Raw genomic sequence first — 14,187 nt, forward strand, 5'->3', positions numbered from 1 at the left:
CCGAGAGGGGCGAGCAGGGCCTCACAGAAGCCGGCGCGACTCCTGCCCTTCTCCATACAGGTCACATCACGCATCGCAGCAAATTAATCCCGACCTCCATTTTACTTTCACACTTTATTTTTACACACTCGAGTTACGCTGCCGTCTGCCAATGACATGATCTGTGCGTGGCCGTATTCGAGTGGTCTGTGAAAGACTGCAGGGCTGGATGAGATCTGATGGGATGTGATTGGGGAATGATGGGGCTGCTGATGGTAGAGGAGAGATCCTCTTCTCGCATGTGTCATAAAGTTTTTACGCTCAGCCTCGGCGGGGCTTTTCCACAGTGATGTTACGGATCGGGATGAAAGATGACGTGCGGGACCGCGCGACAGTACGCACATATGCAGACGTGTAAACAACTCACACTTGCGGGGCACTTTGAAACCTCGAGTGTGCATGAGAAAACAAGTCATAAGTATTCTGTGATCCTCATCCAATCAGATGTTAAGTACACACAGACACTATAAGATCATAAGATGCATGCATGTACACAGCACTCTCTCACACATATACATACAAACACTCCTTGATTTACTCGCACTAACAATTCCTCTCGGAGACTACTGATACTTCCTGTCTGTCTGCATTTAGGATGCAACTGGAGGGCTGGGGTCCTGACACTTTTTAAAATAAATAAAAGTGTTAGCAAAAACATCCCTAGTGAAAAATAAATACACCAAAATGTATTTGAAATACATTTATTTTATGCTAAGTATACTACAAATACATTTACATATTTATGTACTTAATATAAATACCCTACAATTGTATTGTTGGTATACTAAATTGTTATACTTAGAAAGTCTGCTAAATTGGAACAACTAGTTTTGTACTTAATGCACTTGAGTGATCTGGAAATAGTGCTGAAGTTCCAAGAACTTAAGGACTAAACAACCTTCAAGGCTTTTTAAACTTGCAGGTAAAACTTGTCTTGCCGAACTTTCCATTTCTAGTTTACTCTACGCTGTTGCTGGGGCAATGCAGCCAAAGTTTTTTCCCCGCTTGACTATCTTTGTAATAAAAGAGCTTTTGTGAAGCGAAACACCCCTAGGTTGTGAGACATATATACACGTGCTTCTGGCAAACAATTAATTGGCACTTTGCAGTGCTAAAAGTGTTGATACGCTTGATTCCTGTTTGGCTGGGAGGGGAGCAGAGCAGCAGCCATTAATCAGAGTGTCTCTCAGCCATTTACAGAAGCATGTAAACTATCACACTGTTGCAGTGGCAGTGCAGCCGCAGCCATGCCAGCTCATCTCAGCGATGTGTGTTTCCAGGGCCTTCTGTGAAATCTTACTTCAGCAATTTTGACCACCTCTCTCTCTTTCTTATTCCTCTCGCTCCTGTGATTTCATGTGGCTCTGCAGGCTAGAACCATGCAGACTCTGTATGTCTCAGTCAGTGGGGTGTGGATGTGTCCTCTTATGAAATCAATGCTTCTGTTCGCACTTGTGTGTGTGCGCAATTTTTTTTCTGTATAAACATTTTGGTGAGTGTATTTACATGAGCAGTCATTGGGATTTAAAGGGATAGTTCACCCAAAAATTATAATTCGGTGATCATTTATTTACTCACCATCATGTCAGTCCAAACCTGTGACTTTTTTACTTCTGTGGAACACAAAAGATGATATTTTGAAGAATGTCTCAGCATTTTTTTTTTTTTTTTTTTTTTTTTACCCAATGTTGTCTTGGACCCAACTGACTTTCATTTTATCTAAAAAATTTTTTTTGAAACATTGTTCTTTACTCAGGGTGAATAAATTATGTCAGAATTTTAGGGTGAAGGGATATTAGGGATACCAAAAGGATATTGAGAGTGGAGTATATAAGTATAATACCCCCCTAGCAAACAGGAAATAACAAATAATATAATATAACAAAAATAATGATTATTTCCAAACAGGTTTTCCAACCACAGGTGTATAGTTTCCTCTGCAGATTAAACTGGGATAGAAAGTGTTTTAAAGTTTGTTTCAAACACACACACACACACACACAAACACACACACTTTGGTCCTGGTCTAAAGGCTGCATCCCACACCCTGAGTGACACCATGACTAATACATACACAGATAAACACCATCTATGACAAACATGATAAGAGTGCGGTGCAAAACTCGCTGACAAACACCCCCAGATCCGCATCCCTATGGAAATGCTGACACATACTGACTGATGGATGTCTCCATGGATACCTGTCACCGTGGAGACAGACACCATGTCTCTCTCAGTGCAGTGCCATCAGAATCAAAGCGAGCGAGTAAAGCAGCGGGGAGGGAGGTGTGGAGAGATGGACATGAACAGAGGAGAGCAGAAGAAATGCTGCGTTTATCTGACAGCCAATGCTGCAGTGTTTCTTTGGAGGTCTCCTCCCTCATGCGAACCTGTCGGCTTGTTGCACCGTTCTGTAGGAGGACATATTCATCTCTGCCCCTTTTCTTTTCTTTCCAGCTCCTTTCTCATTCAACTCTCTCTCTCTCCATCCCTGCTCGGCCATCACTTCAGGGGCGTGGCTATGACGGGCTGATTTACCACTCGATAGAAAATCAATTAAATTATAGTTTTAGCTTGAGCTTGTACATTTTTCCCAATTGATTATTGGCCATTCAAGTGTCGACAGTCAGCGCTTGCATAATCAGCTCAGAAAGAGCCTTTAGATTAAACCTACTAAACATAATTAACAAGTATTAAGTTTTCAGTTAACAAAGATATGTAGGCAAATTATTACAGAAAAAAAACTGAATTTAAACCTAAAACTCCACATATTCAAAGTAAAAACCTTAACCAGGGCTCAGCCATAAGGATTTTTTTTCAGCTTGTCCAGTCGGGCAGCAGTTATTCGATTTTCACTTGCATTGACAACCTTTTCACCGCCCCTCAAATAAAGAATCATTAATTACTCATTTTAGTAATGCATTTCTTTTTTTGCATTTGCATTTGCTAGAAAAATGTCTGTTTTTCATTAAATGTTAAGTACAAATAATTTTTAGTTAACATTAAAATGATTCAAATTATTAAAATAAATCTGTAAATTAATAAACTTTTGCTAGAAAACAATATAATTTGCAATATCATTAAAAAACAATATAATTTGCAATTCATACTGAAGCTTTCAAACTAGCATATGTTAGCCAGTTAGATGACATTATCTGGGTGACAAATCAGCACAATTTGCAACAATATTGTAGGAGACCACATGTTTAAGCTTGCAAGGTGTAAAAAGTCAATGTACTACAACAACAATGAATGTAAGAATTCATTTTTAGTGGCAAAGCGGCACTGACCCGAAAGGTCTAAAACTCTCTCACACTGGTACTGGGTCATCAGGACCTCCTTATTGTTGAGCCCAGTTACCTTTAGACCAACAAATCCAGCCCACTTTTTAAAAACAAAGTGTCTGCTGTGTATTTGAGTTAATCATTTGGATTGTAACAGTAGTGTTTCACAGATTTGGAAATGGTAAAATCATTATTCCTGACAAAATTTGAAACTTTCTTCAATCGAATTGTATTTCCTCTCATATTAACTTCAGCTGCCCACACCACACCTCCAAATGCACACCCCAGGATGTCATCCTAGTAACATCATTGCATTGCTCTCTCCTTGTCTGCTCTCCAGACCCTCCTGAAACTCCCTAAAGCTCCTGGCAGCCTACTCTTCAATGTCCTCCCTCCATCATTCTCTCCCACACTGGGTGAAATGGAAGCACGCTCTGAGAGCCTGGGGTTGCTATAGTAACAGGCTCACTCACCATCTTGCGTGTCACCATCACATGAGCTCCTGACGACCATAGCCCAACTCCGAGGCTATGTGGCTGGGACGGCTCCATCACTCTGCTCTGGGGATTCACAACCCCACCTGGGACTCCCTGTCTCTCTCCGTGCTGCCACTGCTGCTACATAGGGCTGTATCTACACAGGGAGAGATGACAAGGTCGACCAAATAATTAACGAGCGGGCAACTAAATGAAATAAATAAATAAATCCACATGCCTGAGTCAACTATATGTAGACTTTCAACACCCACAGCAGGGCTCAATAATAAGCCTTTTTTTTGGTGCTGGCCCGGGTTGGTCGAGCACGAACGGTTCAGATTTTTACTTGCCCTGCCATCAGTTATACTGGCACCACCACAAATAAATAATTAGCTATTTTTAGCCACATATTTTATTATGCAACAGAATATATTTATGTTTTTCATTAAACATTTTTTGAGCTTTTTTGTAAAAAAGCTGAATACATTTTTAAATAAATAAATATATAAAAAATATATATTTGTTTATTATTCCAAGATGTATTAAAGGTCCCGTTCTTCGTGATCCCATGTTTCAAACTTTAGTTAGTGTGTAATGTTGTTGTTAGAGTATAAATAATATCTGTAAAATTATAAAGCTCAAAGTTCAATGCCAAGCGAGATATTTTATTTAACAGAAGTCGCCTACATCGAACGGCCCGTTTGGACTACATCCCTCTATTTCCTTCTTTAATGACGTCACTAGAACCGTTTTTTGACTAACCTCCGCCCACAGGAATGCTCCCTCAACTCTACCGAATTTCGTTTATGTACTTGCGCACTTCTTATAACTTACTGTGTTTACTCAGCTCTTATGGTGATTTTCTGAAGTAAAACTGACGCTTCATCTTTTGTGTGATGTACAATAAACTTTATTAAACTCATCAGTATATGTTTGATCATCATTCGGACCTGGTCAGAAACAGCAGACTTGTAGGTTATTAATAAATAATGGATACATACAAGCAGATGACAAATACGTTATAATAACCGTAATTAAACTACTAAACTATACCTGTTTCATCTCTATACAGCACTCTGACTCTGTAGGCATTATTGTCTGACTCAAAATGAACACCGTTACTGAGAGTTTCTGATATTATCATCATTCCGTGAGATGAAATTGTCCTGAGACTGACTGAGCGCGAGCTCATGAAGCTCCGCCCCCTGTGCCGTGCAGCAGCAGCTTATTTGCATTTAAAGGGCACACACTAAAACAGCGCGTTTTTCTGAGCCCCAAAAAATGACAATTTAAACATGCTGTAAAAAATGATCTGTTGGGTATTTTGAGCTGAAACTTCACATACACACTCTGGGGACATCAGAGACTTATTTTACATCTTGTGAAAAGGGGCATAATACGGGACCTTTAATTGGGATGCACCGATATGAACGTTTTGGCCGATACTGATAACCGTTAATTCTTTATTATTTGAAAGCTGATTACCGGTATATTAGCCGATAAAACTAAATCCAAATTTTTATATAATTTTTGAGAGCCTGATTACAAAAACAAAAGTCTCACCATTAAAAGCCACGTCCCAAGCACACAAATATAATGTTCTCATTATAATTTTATGTAGCCTATATGACAGACTTGTGCTGCCACATGTTGCACTTAGGGTGCAAGGGTGGCTTGCTCGCTTCAGGTTGGTGGAGAGCTCCTGCCTCAAGTGGAGGAGTTCACGATTGAGGGAAGGATGGAACGGGAGATCGACAGACGGATCGGTGCAGCTTCTGCAGTAATGCGGTCGATGTACCGGTCTGTCGTGGTGAAGAAGGAGCTGAGATTTACCGGTCGATACTCTCACCTATGGTCATGAGCTGTGGGTCATGACCGAAAGGACAAGATCCCGGATACAGGCGGTCGAAATGAGCTTTCCCTTAGAGATAGGGTGGGCCGGCTGGGCGATCCCTTAGAGATAGGGTGAGGAGCTTGGTCACTCGGGAGGAGCTCAGAGTAGAGCCGCTGCTCCTCCACATCGAGAGGAGCCAGCTGAGGTGGCTCGGGCATCTGTTCCGGATGCCTCATGGACGCCTTCCCGGGGAGGTGTTCCGGGAGTGCCCCACCGGGAGGAGACCCTGGGGAACCGGCTGGCCAGGGAACGCCTCAGTATTCCCCTGGAAGAGCTGGAAGAAGTGCCTAGGGAGAGGGAAGTCTGGGCGTCTCTGCTTAGACTGCTGCCCCCGCGACCCGGCCCCGGATAAGTGGAAGAAGATGATGATGATATATCGGCTGATGCCAATAAGGCGGCTGATATATCGTGCATCCCTAATAAATATAAGTTAAATATAAATAAAAATAATCACATAAACATTTCTACTCATTTCAAATGATGTTTCCAAGACCCTCACTTGCTAAATAACATTTAAATCAGCAGAATTCACACCAATAATGTGTAAAACATCCCAGAAGTCCAAATGTTTAAGTTTACAAGGCATAAAAACACATGTACATACTCAACAAACACAATGTGCAGTGACAAGTGAGGCACTGGCCTGATAGGGAAACTGACAGTTCCGTCAACTGGCTCAAAACTCTCTCACACGGGCCCCGGGGCCATTGGGCCATCCTTACTTGTATAGCCCTGCACTGGATCACTGAGAAAACCAAGAGAGCGAGAAAGAGAAGTATATGTGTGGGTGAAAGAATAAAGGCCAGCACATTCGCATGATGGCACTCTGCATAATCACTCTAAACATGGAGCCAAGGCTCTGATTTATCACAGTAACAGGGTTGACGTCACACCTCGGACACTTCTGTCTTGCGCTACCTTGCTCTACCCTTCTCCATCTTTCTTCCTTTGCCCTTCACTCTCTCCTTTTCTTATGATAGCACTCTCACCTGAAGACAGGGTAACTTACAGTTTTTCATCACTTTCATAAACACCTTGCTCACTCTTAAATCACAATAAATGTAAATGAGCAAAGGTGTACATTTTCTCATTTGCCTCTTTCTCTAATGGACCTATACATAGCACATATTTCCATGGCATCGTGAATATCGTTGGAAATGCAGAACCAGTTTTTATTCTGTTAACAGTTCTTCAAAATCCAAATTGTTCTGCCGATCGATGCAGACAGAAAAGTTTCCTCCTGAAAGTCAATGCGAATTGCCTTTTGCAACCCACTGTACTTACACAATGTGGATAATTCAGAGTGAAACAAGTTACTAAACTAGCAGAAATTAAGGATGAGATGGGATTTTATCCATTGGGAATTGACTGGATTGTGAAAAGTGGATATTGCATCAACTATTAAAAAAAGTTTCCGTTAATTGAAATAAAGCTGAAATAAAATATAAATATTAGCCTAGATGAATTTAAACTTAAAAAATGAAAATGAGAAATGTTGCCTTGGCAACTAACTGAAATAAAATAAATTTGAAGCACTAAAATTATTCAAAATAAAACTGAAATAATACTGTAATAAAAATAAAATATGACAAAAGCATATTAGGCATTTTAATAAATACTATAATGTCAGAATAAATACTATGTCAGAGGAACTTTTTACTACATTTTGATGAATCATTTCAAAAAAAAAAAGTTCTTTAATAACATGAACCTGAACAAACATGCAATAAAGTCAACAAGTTCTGATTTTGAATTAAATTTGTATCTGAATTACAAACAGTAATACAAAGATATGCCTTTTATTGTGATGAGCTGCCTGCAGAGTCATTGCCTGATAAGGCAGCGAGGCAACAAGTCATATTAAGTCATAACAAGTCATGCCTATAACTTTTCAGACGCAGCCTACAATAGGCTATCTGTCTCAAACTCATTAGTTATTAGTTTGAATTAGTTTATCGACTCACACACTTGACTGAATAAGTAAGAGTGTTCTTCCACAAATACTAAGATAATCATAAATTGAATCTTTAAGGAACCGGATTCATTATTTTCCTTATGAGTCCCAACCTTAACTGTGATTCCCAACCTTAAACTTCCTTCGCATTAGACACTTTCTTCGTGACTACTTCCTCCCACCCCAGAGGACAGCATTAAGATGATCCCCAAATGCACGCAAGCCCACATCGTGGTGCCCGCCACTTCACAGTAAATAAACTCTCCCTCAGGGACAGTGTCTGCTTAAAGCCCCACGAAAAGCAAAACAGATGAGGCTCTGAATCTGGGACTTCTAATCAGACATCATCATCATCATGGTGATACATTGTATTCTGGCTGGCCTGCTTTGTAAAACACAGTTGACACGCTTATTCTTACACAGAAAAGCACATACTCTCGCATGCAGATTTACAACAGGAAAAGCCCCTTTGCTTGAGTCTATATTTCTGCTCTGAGCTCTCCTCCTGCCCTGGCTCACTTATTCCTTCGGTGACCCGAATCAAACTCCTTCCAGATAGTGTGGCTCAATGCGGCGGCACCGCCATAGTGCTTGCATTGTGAGGTCACTGAAGCCTGAATGCTCTCATTACCAAACTGCCTCTCCAAACACATGAGCTAACCATAGCCTGACCACTTCCATTACCCCAAGTCAGCTTTACTCACACATGATCGAGCCATTGTCTGACCACCCTTACAAGTTAGGCTCTGGCTGTTTACCCATGAAATAGGCAGTTCCTGACAGTCTCTGTTAGGGAATATCAATGTGACAATCCATTATCTATATAACATCATATTACGAGCTCCTCATGTCAATGACTTATGAACACATGGCTGAATCTTAGGTTGACTTGAAGCTGACACGGTGCTTTTGCCAATATGCATTAGGATCATGGCTAAAACACTTCCAGATGTACAGTTCTTCATGTTTTGAGTCAAACATGATGGGCTAAACATAGTGCCATCACTTGCAGTTAGCATTAGTCACGCATGGATAAACCACAGCATGGCTGCAGTCACTACAAACACATTGTGCAGAGAATATGTTCTGAAAGCATCTTGGCTGGCGAGCTTTCTTCAAATAGCTGCACAGAGGTCAGCATCTGCCATGACTCAACTTAGTTTATGAAGCGAAAACCCCAAAATACACCATGAAACCATGTGTGACCTTAAAATCCCTCCATGTATTCTCTCTCTGGCCAAAACAAATCTAAATGCTTATTGTTCACCTGCCTCGCGTCAACAACACCAGAGCTGAACACAACCAAGACACGAAAGTCTGCTAATGTACACATAATCTAAACAGAGATAGACTGCTTTATTAACGCACGGCTGGCTATTTCGCTTCAAATCCACACGGACTCATTAATAATCCCTCACGGGAAATTTACTTAACTCGGCACTGGCCATCCATGCCTATTGTCCGTCTTCGCGAACACACGATCAAGATGTTCCCCCCTCCCCTCGCACATGACAGACCTCTCGCCCGAGTCCCTTCATCCCCAAAGCCTTTTACCTCCACATGAACGCACTTCCATCGCTCCAGTGGGCTTCCAGATCTTGCCACAGGAGACTCGAACGCCGCGGACGCCCTGCCTGGGGAGACGTTTCCACTATTTCCAATTATGTCACTTCAGGGCTGGATTCCGGTATTAATTTTATATCACTAACCACTGCCATTCCTTACTGACAATTACTCAATAATTAAAGGTCTGACAGTCTTCATTGTTCCCCTGAAGGACCAACACACAGGACTGGACTGAGGAACTCAATCAAAGCAATCACGGCTAATTATGCCGTGTCCCTCTTCCTCCACGCCCCCACTCTGCAGGGAGAGCGAAGGAGGCCAGAATCAGCACTATGGATGGGTCAGCTCTCGCACGGCTCAATCCACCCCATTTATCGGTTTTGAAAGCAGGCCAGAGTATGCAGACTGCTCACCGCGTCACTCCATCCCTGCGTCTGAGCACGCAAGGTGACATGCAGTGATTTATACGAAGCCATCTCCATATCGACGGGGACGCTCGGATTGCTAAGTTAGGCAGTGGTCAATTCAGCGGTCCAGCCATCTCTTCAATAAAGCCTGAAGATGGCCTTCTCACGATCCAGCCAAAAGTGGCGTGTCTTGAATGCCACTAAGATGCTTTGCGCGAAAACTCTGGCCCTCTAGTCGGCAGATCGTTGGAAAGCAGTTCAAGCCAAGAAGGGTCATCCTTCTCCCTCGCTTAAACAAGGGGATTTATATTTTATGTGTGGTGCATTAAAATAAGACAGAAGAGTCTTGCACTTGCCATGATGGTGTAACTATTGTCCCCAGACATCACTTCTGACTTATTCATTACACTTTTATAACTCTGCTCAATGTCATATTTCAGCCAGCCAGTAGACGTAACACGTTGTAAGATGCATGAAAAGTCATGCTCTCGCATACTGTTACACCACCTTGAATATAGACTACAAGCACGGTCAGTGCACCGTAAAGCGCCGTCTGTGCCGTTATCTCTAGGGGAAATCGTCCTGCAACGTAATGGCTTGAAGATTATGGGAGATAAAACTGAAATTCGACACAGGCTCTGATTTTTTGGCTTGATTTTGTAGGTCTGTGGAAGCCCTTGAACTATGCAAGCTGAAGACAAACCCACTGTATATGGACTAAGATGCAGTCTTATAATCAACTACTGCGAAATTTCTCTGCATGTCATCAGCCAGGATTTAGCTCAGGATCCCATGGCACAAGAGCACCAAAGACTAGCGGATGGCTAATACCATCCAACATGCTACAAAACCCTCCCACGCCCCTTCTAAATTAGTAAAAGCCTTTTATTGTTGTGCAATGGTTAAATGACTTTTAAAAAAATGACTTGGTGTAATGTGTCACCTGTGCATGTAAAAGAAGAAGCCTATGAGGCAGTTTAGGCCAGTGGAGTGTGTGTGAGCATGTGTGCATGCATGTGTGATCATTTCTGTGAGTCATCTAAATTTCTTAATAAGAGACAGGTGTGCAGGTGAGCTGAACCATGTCCCATGTGCGAACGTGTCTTTTTGTTTATTGTCTATGAGCAAACAAGACAGATTTATGACTCTAATCATTAAAGAGTGTTCTGGTTTAATTAATGCATTACTGTACACATCCATCATTGATTTTTCCTAATGGAAATAGAGGTGAACAAGGACAAAGTTAAATAAATAAATGAAAGTTCCAAATTGAACACAAAGTTTACTCCCTGGACATCCAGTTCCTATAGAATGAGGCTGATTGCTTTATTAAAAGGAATATTCCAGGTTCAACAGAAGTTAAGCTCAGTCGACAGCATTTGTGGATTAATGTTGCTTACTTCAAATAATTTAGATTCATTCTTTGTTTTCTTTAAAAAGAATCTTCCTTACAAAGGAAGTGAATGGGATTTAAAATCTGAAATGTGAAGCTTATAATTCTATTAAAGCATTTACATTATTTCTTATGTTAAAACTTGTGTATTATTTAAGCTGTAAAACAGTGTAAATCATATTTAAATTAAAAAAAATTACACTAAAATCATGTTAACTCATATTTTTTACATCATCTGGTTATTTTACTGAAACGTTTAATGTTTACAGATTGACTCCTATTAACTTCCACTGTAAAAAATCTCACTGTAACAGAAGTGCAAAATCAACATTATGCTGTAGATTGAGTTTAACTTGTACTGAACCTGAAATATTCATTTAAACGTCTAAATTAATATGTTGTTTTCTAAACAAACAATGTTCACGATTTTTACCGACAACAACAAAAATAAACTGTTTAATATCCAAAAATACAAAAAAAGTTGGCAGTTGATCCTTCTAATCGACGATCAAGGCCGTAACATGAGCAAGTTATCATGCAACTCCATGCAACAGCACCTCGCTCTCCACTTGCTCATAATCTAATCCTACTAAGGCGTCTGGTTCTGTTCAGCAGCTGTGTCTTGTTTTTCCTTGATGTCAAACGACTTTCATTGCTTGGTTTTCTGTGCATCTCTAAACCACCTTTTAATCATTATCTAATTATTTAGATCTAGATTTGCCGCAGGCGCCGAGGAGCAACTTGCTGAGTTGCAGCCCTGAAGGGTCTGATTGGAGCAGAAGGGTTGAGGGTGCAATGCTCTCGGTGAACTGCTCCCTAAAGCATGTCTGCAGAAGCCTTCCTCTCTGACGGCTGATGTCTGTCACCTTTTGACCTACTGAAGTTAAAAGCCCCTTCATGCATTTAAAAAAAGGCACATGAAACGCAAAAGTAAGGTGAGGCATCAAAGGTCGACTAGAGCGCACACATAAAAAGGTATGAATTTAAAGGGCCTTTTAGCAAGAGAAGCTTGAAGCTAATGTAAAAAATAAAACAGTAGATATCATTTATCAGTCAGAACTTCATTTATCAGTTAGAACTTCACATGCAATATATTGCACAGGCTGCCAGAGTCACAGAGAGGAATGGAGCGTGAACAAAGGCATTTAAATGATTATTCATAAAACTTCATGTCACCTTTAAATTTAACACCTGCATGTTAAAAGAACCCATTGGAAAATCCACATCAGGTAAATGGCTTACTTCAAACCATTCAAGAGGCATTAGAGAGTTATTAACGAGCATTAATTCCAACATGGTGGATGGTTTTTATGAATACAGCTCTGGGTGACTCCAGAGTTTAAAGAGAAAGTTCATCCAAAAATGAAAACGCTGTTAACATTTACTCAGCACCATGTTACTCCAAACCTGTATGACTTTTATTCCCACAAAACAATATGTTAGTCAGGATAACAGTTCAGTCACTAATCACTTTCACAGCATCTTTTTTTAAAAAATATATATACCATACAATGCATGCAAATGGTGACTGAGGCTGTAATTTCTGCCTAACACAAACCAGCTCTGAGCAAAAATTTAGAAGTTCAACAAGGTGAAAGACAACTGTTTACCAACAAACATTTGTCATCTGATTTTGGCCCAGCTATACCTGGTTTGCAATGTGAAATGTCTCCCTCAAAGCTTGTGTTCAAATATATTTATGCGATGTGTCATGGCTTATGTTACCAAGGGAACATATATGATAATGAAAACACATTTCTGCTCTCTTCTATGTACTCCAGTTGAGCCTGGGGTCTGTGTAAGAAGCCTTAATCATTCTCTTCCAAAATGACAGCAAACTCAGGATTCATCTGATCACCCACAATTTCCACCTCATAGACTACTTTCAACTTAAAATCTAAATCACCTTTTTACTTCTGAAATGGCATTGCAATATATCATATCAGCAGCATCTACTATTACTATCCAACAATACACAGAGTGATAAGGCAGAGCTTTATTCCATCCATAAATAGGATACAGCATGAGAAACCTGTGTGAGGAATTGCACCCTGTTCCTTTAGCAACAGATGCCCAAGTCATCACCAGCACCACTCATGTCACTCTCTCTCTCACACACACACACCAACACTTTCAGGGAGCACAGCACATGCCTATGGGCTAAATCTCTCTCAGCCCAACACATCAGCATTTAAACCCTTCGTTTCATGTGTCACAGATAACAGCAGTAGATCTTCATTCATTGCGCTTAATCTGTTTGTTTCTTGTTCGCGAGCGGTGGAGCTCGAGCAGACAAGCCGCGCGCGCTTTAGAGATTTATCACAGGCCACACAGTGCCTTCGTATTTACACCCATACATTTGGTCAAAGCGTCTTTCAAAGTGAAAACACTCAATCATTTTCCAAAAATAATCCAAAGTTTGAAGGCAACAGATTTAGGGGGTTGCTACATTGGTTAGGCTATAGTAAACCAAGAAACAGCGTGACAAGTAAACTAAAGAAAATGCGCATTTGTGAGCATCCTTTAGACTCTGAAAAATACGCATTCAGAGGCCGATATTTGTTGTTATGCAGAAAAGTCTAGAATTATTACATACATACCCAGCACTAACTAAAATAACGGGCGTTACGATGTATTTCCAGTTTTATTAGACAAGGTGTTTAAAACGAATCATCTCTCATTCCTCGTCTTGTAATAACCAGTCCTGTATCCTAAAGTAATCCATCCATAATTTATGACTCCAGGTTACTAAATATTGGTGAAAGGTGTCTCGACAGCACAAATTCATTAGTTTACATCGACGCCCGGACACACGCGCAACTGGACACAGACACACACTGCCGCATTAATTCCTTTGTACTTATATACATTAAAACACGGTTTTCGTTATTATAGTCATTAATACAGCTGACAAATCATAGAAAATACAAAATCACAGTCTTAAACGCAGCTGTTTGCAAAGGCAATTTATGCACAAATGCCCTAGACTACCGAACAACATACGTACAAAATGTTTGTTTTCCAAGTAATACTACTAAATGTTTACAGTCTTACCTTGACTCTTGTTCCTTTGATTTTAATCTAAATATATCCGTCAGAAGCTCTGGTGCGGAGTCGATGTCTCCTCTCGCCTGTCTTTCTCCGTCTTTCTAGCTCTCTCGCTGTTCAACCCTC

At 40.7% G+C, this 14,187-nt stretch overlaps 1 protein-coding gene across 2 annotated transcripts in view; it reads right to left on the bottom strand.

Annotated features, from left to right (window-relative positions):
• Nucleotides 1-14,187, bottom strand: part of lrrc4ba (leucine rich repeat containing 4Ba) — a 52,768-nt gene extending 38,581 nt beyond the window's left edge. The window contains exons 1-2 of one of the 2 annotated variants that reach the window (XR_014603225.1): nucleotides 14,068-14,175; nucleotides 3,797-3,956 (exon numbers count right to left, since the gene is read on the bottom strand). The gene's annotated coding sequence lies outside the window, so the exon portion shown is untranslated. Of the gene's footprint in view, nucleotides 1-3,796; nucleotides 3,957-14,067 lie in introns of both variants that reach the window. The other variant, XM_084089348.1, reaches the window with a different exon arrangement.

Source organism: Abramis brama (assembly GCF_963993115.1).
Source record: "Abramis brama genome assembly, chromosome: 1".
Taxonomy (NCBI): Eukaryota; Metazoa; Chordata; class Actinopteri; order Cypriniformes; family Leuciscidae; genus Abramis; species Abramis brama.